Below are 13100 nucleotides of genomic sequence, written 5' to 3'. Positions count from 1 at the left end.
AAAAATTAACCTTGGTTAATTTTATATTTACTCTTTGGAAGTATAATTAATGTTATTCAATGGGGCAATTTAATTTTTTTTTTACAAATAAATTTAATTCACCAAAATTTAAAGAATTATCATGAGATTAATCATTCAAACTAGAGCTTTCAACAATTTCATGATCAATCTCGTGAGGGGGCACACAATCAGGATTTTCAATCTCCATCAGGCACATTATCGAGACTTGATTTAATCTTTGAAACAATGTTGTCTCGACATCATTATAAAGAGGGGCAAAATGTATACACATAAGAATGGCCATGAGCAATTAAATAAATATTTTATATTTATTTAATAATTATTCTTCTATTAAATAGTTAATTTGAAAAGATTAATTTATTTAATTCATTTTCATGTCTTTCTATTAATTAATATTTAATTAATTAATTCATCTATCATATTCTTCTAATTAATTAAATATCTAATATTTAATTATTCCTCTAACCAAGTTAATTAAATATCTAATATTTAGTTATCTCCTCCAAACAATTAAATATCCAATATTTAATAGTTATTCACCTATCCTATAGTCTCAAATATTAAATAAATCTAAATTATTTAATCCCTTATCCAAATCACCCTCCATCTCCATTCATCTTCCCTTTGCCAACTCATCAAACATGTGGCTAAATAAATTAATATCTCTTAAATATTAATTCATCATTTATCTTCAACCTCCAAATTTAATGAAAATTGTGTACGTACACATATTTCATAACCATTTACTATATTCTCTCCAACGCCCCTACATCTTAGGAAGGACTTGAGTCCACTTGTCCTATCATGCCTAAATTTCCTCCAACCATCCCTAGATTCTCTCAGTCAACAACCCAGTCAAGGTGAGATGAGTGACACTTGTCTTCTCCTTCCCCCTTTCTCTCAATCTTTACTTTTTCTCACAGCCATCCAAATCTACACATGTGATCAGGACCATTGATATAAGTCACATCATCTAATCCTCTCAAGGTCTATAAAATCAAGAGCTTCAGTTGAGAGAGAGTTAGACTTGAAGAGACTTCAAGTGCATTCGCAAGCTAATCATATGCATTTGTGAGTTTCAATCTTGAAGCAAATAGAAAAAAGTAATATCATAATCAGTTTAGCATAATTATGTAGTATTGCATATCATAGCATCAGTTAACTACTAGTTATCAGTCCATTCTTGATATGCCATTTTGGAAGCTATCAGTGCATTGTCTGAGAGCACACCATCTGCAACCAGGAACAGTGGAGTTAGGACACAATGGGACATAAACCATGAAAGAAATATTAGTATTTTATTTCAGACGTACTTCATGTAGTTTCATTGGTTGAGTTTGGATTTCCTGTAGTATTTCAATTTATATTTTGTGAAACTAACTTATTGCAGGTAACATTATGAGGATGAAATTTAAGTCGAGACAAGAAGAAATGCTAAAATATTTAGCAGAGCAAAGAGTATATGAGGTAGACTGACAGAATGCAAAGCCAAGGGTTAGAGGACTAACAGAGTGAACAGTCGAGGACCAGAGAACTGATAGAGTGCAGAGCCAAAGGTTAAAGTAGGAAACTAGTGTTGTGCAGAGAAGACACAATCGGTGTAGATAGAGCATGATTTTCATTGTGATTTGATCAAGCTATTAGTAGCTACTCTAGTAGAACAGCTTTCAGTTGCTTTCTAACCATTGCAACTCAAATCCCTTAACTGGGTGGACTTTATGTTGCTATTTACTAAGTTGCCATTAGTTTTATATCCAAAGTCATCCTATATATTCTAGTCAGTTATTACTACCAAATCATTCTGTTGGTAAGCACTAAAGCCGTCGGTTACAGAAGATAGAAGTCACAGAGTCTAGTATACACCAAGCTGTCTACCGAGTAAAAACTCTATGTCTACTGAGCAGCAAAAATGATATACCGAGTGAACACACACTGAGTGAAACATGTTACCAGATTCATTGAACCTAGACACATATGGGAAACATGTTACAAGATCGAGGAACTGGGAATCATTATCACTTAGGAAATTGTACCTTAAAGATTTTGTATGATTTTGAGGACATCTATCTATAGATGTCTAAAAATGGTCAGCGCTTGTGGAATCATACTTTAACATTTCCGCATTGCCTTATTTTAGGGTTTTTGCATTGCATTAACATTTCTTCTATGTTGCGCACTTGGTCTTTATCAATTGCGAGCATCGAGTCATTCTTCTATATTCCTCATTTTTCTCGAATTCAAATTTGGTCTTGTCAATAACAATCTTCAGTCATGATTTTGGTCGATCTTATCCTGTCTTATCAATGTGCATGCTAATGTATCATCATTTTGGAAATCGTCAATCCTAATCGATGATAGAATTAGGGTTTTGTCCTCTTGTCAATCTTATCATTTTGTGATCGATTTGTCATCGATCCTTGTCCTCTTGTCAATCTTGTCATTTTGTGATCGATTTCTCATCGATCATTGTCATTTTCAATCTTGCGATCGATTTGTCATCGATCATCATCCTTCTCAATAATGGCATTTTGGATCAATTAGTCATTGTTCCTCATCAATTGGTGCATTTATCAATCAAATCATTTGTCAGCATTGGTCCTTTGTTAATCAAAATCATGATCAAATTGAACCTACATCAATTATCTTTTGTCAAGACCTAATTTTCATCTTTGCATTTCTAATTCATCTTCTAGGATTTTATGATTTATTCATTTAATCTTGTTTTTCATTTTCCCTCTAGGTTAAATAATTTATTTATTTATCCTAAGTTTTCTTGTCACAATTAAATATTTATTTAATTGGCTAATTAATTCCCTCTCTTTTTGTGAATTAATTAATGAATGAAAAATTATTAATTATTTTACCTAATTTTCATCAATTTCTAATTTACTAATTTCTCCTAATTCACCTAATTTTCTATTTTCTCCTATTTTTCTAATATTTCCCTTAATTTCATGGGAATGACATAGCAATTTGTCATAATTTGTCAATCAATCAATTTTGCATAGAAAGTGTCAATTTTGTCATAATTTGTCATATTTGTCATTCTTGATTTGAAATTTCCTTTCAAATATCTTCATGCTAATCTTGTCATTTCTCCAATTTTTTTATAAATTGGATGAATTTCTTCAATCATGGTCCCTAATCAATCAAACACGCTTCTAGTATCTTTATGTTGTCTTGTCAATCTTGCTTTCATATTATGCTTATGCACTTGTAGGTGAGATCCATAAACAAAGCAATTTGAAGGAGAAAGAAGGACAATGGAGAATTATGAAGGAGATATCTGCATTTGGTTTTCTTTAATTTCATTTTGAATATCTTGTCTTCAAGTTTTCTATTGAGTGTGATAGGATTTCTTGTCATTGCAATTGAGTTTTCGTGATTGAGCTAGACTAATATTTATATTGCTTTGATGGTTTCCAAATTCCTATCTACATTAATTGGTGAACCCAACATGAAACTAACCATTTAACCATGTTTTGAGTGCCTTTTGTGCTAATTTGTAGATGAAAACCCAAGAAATAGGGCAACTCAGGACTTTCTGGGCACTTCTGCACCTGTGTAGGAGGGATCTGCGCCTATGTCAAAGGATCTGCACCTATGTCAAGGCATTTTGCACCTGTGTCAAAGGGATCTGTGCCTATGTCAAGGCATTCTGCGCCTGTGTCAAGACATTCTGCGCCTATGTAAGGCTAGAAATAGAGGTGAAAATCAGTGTTTTTACTTGCAAATTACTTTGTTTTGCATTCTGTTCTTGTATTTTTATTTTCTTTGGTACTGATTCTCTGTGCAACACCTTGGCATTATGTGTGATGAAGACTAAGAATGAAACTACTAACAAATCTTATGCAGGTTCGCTAGTCAAAGACCAAACAAATCAAACTTCTAACTTAGTGATTTTGTAGGTTGCCTTGTATTCCAACAAAACTTTGTGTTTGTGATTCATAATTAGGCACCTAGTATGTTTGCTAAGTAGGATGGAATGAACATGTGTTCACTTTGCTTGTCAAGTTTGACATTGGAGTAGGAGAGTATGCTCTCATCCTTCTTAGGGTGATTAGAAATCCAGATCTTCGATATCATTCTCATGTTTTGGATTGTTTGTTACCTTTAGAGGGCCTGCCTTCCCGACCATTTGCTTTCTTTTGCAAGCAAGTGACAATCGTGAGAAGGGAATGACCCAAAGTGAGCACAGCTAGAGTACCTTGGCATTCTAATTCACTATAAATAAATACTTGATGGGTGAAAGCTTTGGAGGAAGGGTTACATGGGAATTGTAGTTACTTGGGAAGTGATGACCCTTGGACTCTTTCTCATATCAGAATCTAATTAGGGCCTCACAGTCTAAATCATGCTTGTGCGACTACATTTATTTGGTATCTTGGTGGGGCTATGTCTCAATCACGCTTGCGTGACACCAAGGAGTAGCACCGTAACAAAAATCCTTATTAAACACCTTATATTTAGAGGACAAAAATCCTTCTAGTTGCTTGAGAAGGAGGAGTTCAGATACTTGGAAGAGATACTAAGTTTGCCATGGGGAGATTTCCATGGGGACTGATTCTTGGCTACCCTGAGAAGTGAGTGCCATGGAGGGGAGCCTATGGGGTCAAGCATCTATGTATTCTCCTTGAATCTCATAACGAGTCTACCTCTCAAGTACCTACTATCCTTACCTACCATAAGAAATGTGTGAATGACATGATTGTCTTGAGTCTAAGTTAAAATATCTTGTCTTCTTTGCTTGTCAAAAGTTGAGTTGTGTCTCATTTCAAAAACAAGACAAATTGATTCAAAACAAGGTTAAACACAAGAGTATTTCATTCAACAAAGTTCAAAATACCTTCAAACATGGTTGTCAAACATTTTTCAAAATCTTGTCTCAACATTCATGTCACTTAGATTTAGGTCCTCCATTGTCCATACTTAGGGCTTAGAGCATCATTCTTGCATTCCACTTGGTCCATTTCACTTAGGTGTCATATTGCATGTCCAACATTAGGTTCATCCATTTGCATATCAATAAGGGTCATCCCTTTGCATGTGTTCTCTTGCGTTAGAGTAATACCATTTCATAATTCAACCTTAGGTTTTGTCTTAGGTTGACATTGTCATACATTTGCATTTGCATCCTTGTCATCATAACATTAGGTCACATTTGCATACCCTAGGTCTCTTCATTAATCTTAGGTCATTATCATATCATATTAGGGTCATTTGCATAGTAATTGTCCCTTTGCATATAGTCTCAAAACTAGGTTTTGTCATACTTGAGTAATGCAAATCTTTGATAAACCCTAAGTTATTGTTAGGAAGTCTAGACCTTATCAAACTTTTGTCTTTTTGTCATCCATGTCATTTGGTAAAACCTAGCTTAGTATCCAAGCATATAGGGGAGACATTGTCATTTTTTCCTTTTGTCACTTGATCCTTTTGTCATTTGAGGTCTAGACATCATTTCAATTTCCTAAGGATCTCATTCTTAGAATTGCATTCATGAGTTTGTCCAAATCTTGAAACCAACAAAAACATAAGTTGCATTCTTGCCATAGATTGCATTTTTGTCTATTTAGTTTGCATTTAGTTGCATATCATACATCACCCTTTAAAAAACTACATTTGCATAGTGACATGCCTATTGAAACAAGGTCAAAATATAAGAAGATGGGTGAACCAACATATCAACCCATTAACGACATATCAAACTCACAGTTGCAACCTAGTCAATCATTACAAATTGAAGGTTTATCGAACACATCATTACCACCATATGGAATGGTTCAACTTGGACCACCTCCATTATATGAGCTAGTGTTTGTACCCATGAAACTGGGATATGGGAGTGTTCCACCAACACCAAGAGGAAATGCACCTTTTGATTGGAATCAACCAAACCTGCAACATGAAATTCAAACATTACATGAGGAACAAACTCTTTCACAAGGATTTTGTTCAGATCAAGGCATTCAACAAGAAACAAATCCAAATATGTTACCAAATTCTTCATCAGATTCCAATGCTTCCGATGATGTTGATATGTTCCTTAAAGATCCAAAGTTGACAAAAAAGATGGATAAATTCTTGAACAAGGTCTTTAAGATATTCCCACAAAAATATCTTGACATGATGAGTAATGTGACTTCCTCAAGTGAGCAAATCAATGTGCAAAAACAACAAGGCAGTGAGCTGCTAAGTTTCTCTCCACATCCAAATGAAGAAAATGTGCAACAAGAAACTCAACACACCTTGATGAGTAAATGTGCTTCAAAAACGTTGACAGTGACTATTCCACAAAAGTCACCATTTGAAACAATAAATAATCCGTTATTTAATACAACAGCTTTTACACAAGATCACATCAAGGCCACACAAATATTGATAGCTATCCCTCAAAAAGAAGTGGTTCATCACATGCATAAAATTGGATCAAAATCTAAGATGCAAGAAAGCTTTACGACTAGAATGCCTGATCTCACCAATGTCCAAAACAATTTCACAATGCAGCAAAGTTCTTATGTCCCATTAAGTTTGATATATTTGCCAAATACTCAAGTACCTATTATGCAAAATATTGTGACAGATCCTTCGATAGTGGCAACACAAAAGGCCACAAATAGTGATGTTCACGAACAAAAAATGTTGCAACAATTGAGAAATACACAAAAGGCACAATCAAAGGCGCAAACAAGCAATGCACAACAACAACAATATCGCATTCAACAACAAGTTGCAGTGCCTTCTGCACCATTACAAGTTAATGCAAACTTGCAACCACCAAAATGGATTGGACAAAAAACACAACGAGTCAATGCAAGTGCCATACCACATCTCAAGGAGAAACAACAAAAACCTCCCAAACAAAGTTTTTTGCAAATGATGGGGTTTACATCAAGACAACAATGATTGGCACAAAGTCAACAACTTCTGATTCATCAACATCAACAACAACATGTGCCTCCATATGTGCCAAGACAAACAAGTTGTCATACTTCGCAACCACAATTGATGTATGTGCAATATCAACAACACCCTCAATTGCAATATCAACCTCGTCTACAAATGATGATTCCACCACAAGAAGCATGGCAACAAGGTCAATATAAAGGCATGGCACAACCACCACAACAAGAGGTGTACCAAGAACATTATATGCCAGAGACACCAAAGACAACAATTTATGAGCATCAATAGCCAATGGAGAACAGGATGTATCTACAAAGCGTACACCCAAGAGTAAATGATGAACTTCCAAAATCTTCCCTACCTAATGCATTTGCACAACAGCTTGAGAAGTTGCAATGACAAGTCAACGCATTGGAAACCAAAGGAACAAAGAAGTTGTACACAGATCAAGATTTATGTCCTAATCCATTCGACAAGAGCTTGTACATGCCTCCCTTCCCTAAGCATTTTGAGGAACCTAATTTTGAGAAATTTAAAGGGAATGGAAATCCAAAAGACCATATTCGAGCATTTTTCACGGCATGTACTGAAGTGAGTTATGAGGAAACATATTTAATGTGCCTGTTCGCATGAAGTCTCACCGAACAAGCCATGGATTGGTATTCGCATTTGCCAGGGAATATAAAGACTTGGTTGGAATTGGCTCAAAAGTTTATATCTCACTTTGCATTCAACATTGATAGTGAAGTGACCATGTCAGATTTATGCAACACCAAGCAAAAGCAAGGTGAACCATTAGTGACGTTCTTGCAACAATGGCGAAGCTTGTATAGTCGTTCTTCCCTAGATATACCTGAAGAACAACAAGTGAACTTATTTATTCAAAATTTGGTCCCAGAAATGATGTATGAACTCAAAATGAAAAGTCCTAGTACCATTGAGAAACTCATTAAGAAAGGGATGAACATTGAAACTACTCTTGTAGCTAAGGGAATCATTAAGCTCAATAAAGATAGTGACAACACAAACAATTCAGGGGATAGAAATAGATTTTGGTACAAAAACAAGAATGTCACTAATGATGGAGTTGTTGATGCAAGAGTGGTGAATGTAAATCAACCCCCATTCACAATCAAGAAGTTGAGTGCTCCTAATATGTCAACTATGGAACAAAATCAAACACCAGCAAGCAATGTTACTCAACAATACCCTCAACAATATAATCAACAACAAGGTCAGCAACAAAATCAGCAATGAAAACCTTTCTGATCAATGGATGGATCTCCTCAAAAAATTACGCCATTGGGAGAGCCTATTGAGTTAGTAATGAAACAATTAATAAAAGAAAAGTTTATCAAGTTACCAGATATCAAGGCAGAACCATTGGTAAAGCCGCATTGGTGGAATGATAATGCATATTGTGAATATCATCGGTCAAAAGGACATAAAAATGCATCGTGTTTTCAATTGAAACATATGATTCAAGACTTGCTAGATCAATGAGTAATTGAGGTAGACCCGCCCAACACGACCTCTAATATTGATCATACAATTTTCAAAACTCGTTTGCTTGATCATGACAAGGGTAAAGCATCTTCTTCAAACTCTACTCAAATAGAAAATTATGCAAATACCAGTTATAACAATGTCATCAATTGTTTTCAAGCCTCAAATTAATATGTTTCCACCCTAAGAATAAAGGGACAAGATCCTTCTTGCACAGTCACCACTCATCGATCCAAAATAGTCCTGAAAGGAGCTCCTACAGTTCCTCCCAAAGCAACTCCTGCGAGTGAGTATAATCTCCTAGATCATCTAGGAAAGACACCTACACAAATATCAATTCTTGAGTTGTTGAAAATGTCCCCTATGCATCGTGCAGTCCTAGATAAAGCTTTAATTGAGTCTACTATCCCGATAGACATTGATGTTGACCAGTTTCAAGCCCATATTTGACATCTAGTTGTTTCCCAACATGTCACCTTTTCTGATAATGATATCTCTCCTGATAAGCTCCCTCATAATGATCCATTACATCTTGAAGTCTTTGTCCATAATTGCAAAATCTGACGAGTCTTGATAGATGGCAGAGCGGGTCTTAACATCTATACCTTGAGAGTGGTCATTGGTCTTGGTTATATAGAAAATGACATTGATTCTTCCAAAAGGATAACAATCAAAGCATATGATGATGCTGAGTGCCCATCTAAAGGAGTCATTTCATTTCCTATTAGAGTCGGTCTAGTGACAGAAAACACTTTCTTACAGGTCCTAGACCTTGATCTCCCTTACAATATGATTCTTGGTCGTTTGTGGATCCACGCACTGAAAGCTGTTCCATCTACTTATCATCAGTGTTTAAAATATCCTTACAATGGGACTGAGATAACAATTCCAAGAGATCCTAATCCATTTCAATTTTGTGCTAATCTAAAAGATTCCCCGAAGCAACAAGTCCTAGTCAATAGAGAGGCCCACTCACATAATTATGTGGATCCTAATGAGTTGTTAGATGTTGTCAAAGGAAAATTGAAGATACAGGACCAAGGATGCGGAGAGTATTCAATGGCTCAAACATTCCTCATTGGGAATTTACCAATATCTCCAAAATCACATGGCAAACCACATTTGTTGCAGAAGGAACCTAAGATAGTCATTCAATATTAGCCCTCCACTACATTTACAAGATGGGGTGAACTTGACAAAGAAAATTTGGATGATGATGTCATAGATTGGCTTTATAAGGATTCAACTGAGGCACCACCTATCAGGTTGCCAGTGAAGCGGTACGGCAAAGGGTTTATAATGCTACAAAAAAAGGGATACGATGGCTGCAGTGGCTTGGGCCTTGACAAGAAAGGAAGGCTAGAACCTATTATACCCAAGACACGACCTCCAACTTTAGGGCTAGGTTTTGTACCATTACAAATTGGACCCTTGTCTACCAAAGTGACTACATGTGGAAAGGGGTGTGACTCTGATGATGAAACAACACCTGAGGATACCTGACCCGAAACTGACTCCAATGAATGGGAGTGGAGTTCCTTTTCTTCTAGCTCCTATGCCCTTGATAATGTTTTCCTTGACCCTGATGATTTGCCCATGGAAGACAAACATGAAATAACTCCCCCTCCTAAAACACGTCCTAGTGCTTGGATAGAGTCATTCTGGGACCCAAGTTTCAAATCAGATACGAGCAGCTCAGATAGTGAAACCATGGATGTTTACATTTTTACCATCTCGGCCCTCTCTCTCCTTACAACTGATGATGGCATGCCTCTTGTCTATCCTCAACTTATCCAACATGACCAACAAGAACCACTCACATTAGATTGTTTTCAAAATGACGAAGCAATTGCCAAATTTTGGGGGCTATGAGAAGGCATACCACAAGGTGATCATAAAGCAGGATTTACTATTGATCTAGATTCCATAGCATATTTTGGGGAGTCAACTCCATCTTCTAGTCATAAAAGTGAAAAAGAAAAGGTAAAAAATCAAAAGAATGAGTCTTTGAGTGAAAACCATAAGGCACTCTTTGATCATGAAAAAGTAAAAATAAAAGACGTACCTATGGGTGAAAACCTCTCTGAGATGCCCAAAGGTGGAAGATCGGACATACCCCTATCAAGTCAGGATAAATCAACATTGCTTGTGGAAATGACCGAAGAAATAAATTTGGGTACACCTGACAACCCTAAGGTAATTCATTTCACTGCTTCTTTATCAAAACAGGAAAAGGTAGATTTTGTCAATTTCTTTCTTGAGAAGAAGATCAGCTTTGTGTGGTCCTATGCAGATATGCCCAGCCTTGATCCAGAATTAGTCCTTCATCACTTGCCATTAAAATTAGATGCTAAGCCCGTCAAACAGAAACTCAGAAAGATGCATCCCCAGGTGGCTCTTTTGGTCAAAGTAGAACTAAAAAAATTATTAGATGTGGGCTTTATCAGACCCATTGATTATGCAGACTGGATTTCAAATTTTGTACCAGTTAGCAAAGTAACTGGGGGTATCAGAATCTGTACGGACTTTAGGGATCTCAATAAAGCATGCCCTGAAGATGACTTTCCACTACCAAATATAGACATCATAGTTGACATGACTACTGGATATGAGATGCTATAATTGATGGATGGTTTCTACGGATATAACCAAATTCGCATTGCTCCTGAAGATCAGCATAAGACTACATTCACATGTGCTTGGGGTACCTATTGTTGCAATGTGATGCCCTTTGGTCTTAAAAATGTTGGAGCAACATATCAAAGAGCTATGATGACAATTTTCCATGATTTTATGCATACTCTGATGGAAGACTATGTTGATGACTTATTATGCAAATCTGTCACAAGAGATAGTCATTTAGCCATCCTTGGCCCAATCTTTAACCGAATGGAAACCTACAAGCTCAGACTCAATCCAAAGAAGTGTGTCTTTGGTGTCACAGCCGGCAAATTATTAGGGTACATTATTTCTCATAGAGGCATCGAAGTCGACCTGGCCAAGGTTAAAGCAATAATGGATATGCCTCCTCCTTCCAATCTCCATCAACTAAGAAGTCTGCAAGGAAAGCTACAATCAATCTGTCAGTTTATAGCTCAATTGGCAGACAAATGTCATCCCTTCCAGCATTTATTGCATAAAGGAGTCACTTTTGAATGGACTAAGTAATGCCAATCAGCATTTCAAACTCTTAAGGATTATTTGTTGTCGCCACCTATTCTAATGCCTCCTATAGAAGGGAAGCCATTCATATTGTATATTTCTACAACTAAAATGGCATTAGGAGTTCTCTTGGCCCAATAGGATGAGAAAGGCAAAGAACAGGCTATTTATTATATCAGTCGGACACTAGTGGGCTATGAGCTGAATTATTCAACTATTGAACGGGCATGTTTAGCAGTGGTCTTTGCAACACAGAAGCTTCGACACTATATGTTAAATCATCAGACATTATTAGTTGCAAAAATTGATCCCTTGAAATACTTGCTTAGTAGGGAAACTTTGACAGGTCACCTAGCAAAGTGGGTTATGATCCTCAGTGAGTTTGATATTGAGTACATGGAGTGAAAGGGAATAAAAGGACAAATCATAGTGGATCAACTTGCTGAGGCTCCTATTTATGATGATCATCCCATGTTGACTGATTTTCTAGATGAATTAGTCTTTGCTCTCCCATCTTCTAATGAATGGAAGTTATATTTTGATGGATCCCATACCAAAATTCGGGTCCGGAGCAGGTATATTATTTCTAACCCCTCAAGGTGATGCTATTCCCAAATCATATAGAATAACTTTCCATTGTACCAATAAGATTGTAGAATATGAAGCTCTGGTCACAGGACTCCGAGTAGCGATCCACTGAAACATCACCCATTTGCAAGTCTATGGAGATTCCCAGTTAGTCATCCGTCAAGTGAATGATGACTACGAAACAAAAGATGAAAAGCTTATTCCCTACAAGCATATGGTGGATTTCTTCAAGAAAAAATTTACGGCTATCCATTTCAGTCAAGTTCCAAGAATTCAAAACAAGTCGGTAGATGCTATGGCAATGATTTCTTCCATGTTAAATATGCCCCACAATATGGACAGATGTGAATTTTTGGTCGAAAAGTTGCCGGTCCCTTCTTTTGAAATTCTAGCAGCAGATGTGATGTGTGTTCTTGTTGGTCCTAATTCCCCATGGTACCATGACATCTATCAATATTTGAAATCCCAAACCCTACCACCTAACCTTTCCTCTAACCAACATCGAGCCTTCATCCGACAGATAGCCAAATATGTCATCATTGCCGACACCCTTTACCATCGTTCCTTTGACCACACCCTCCTCAAGTGTTTGGATTTTGACAAAGCATAAATGGCTTTATGTGAGGTTCATGATGGTATATGTGGAGGCCATTTTAATGGTCTGAGCTTAGCCAAAAAGTTGGTTCGTGCTAGGTATTATTGGCCCACTCTGGAAAAGGATGTTCATGATTTTGTCAAGAAGTGCTACAAATGCCAAATCCATGGAAATTACATTCATGCACCAGCCCAAGAGCTTCATTCTGTCATATCTCCATGGCCCTTTTCTTAATGGGGATTGGATCTTATTAGCAAGATTCACTCGACATCTGCAAGTGGACACAAGTTTATCATTACAGCCATAGAGTATTTTACAAAAT

This window comes from Cryptomeria japonica, chromosome 9 (genome assembly GCF_030272615.1).
Source record: "Cryptomeria japonica chromosome 9, Sugi_1.0, whole genome shotgun sequence".
Lineage (NCBI taxonomy): Eukaryota > Viridiplantae > Streptophyta > Pinopsida > Cupressales > Cupressaceae > Cryptomeria > Cryptomeria japonica.
The sequence above is the reverse complement of the archived record's forward strand: the minus strand, read 5'-3'. Positions refer to the sequence as shown.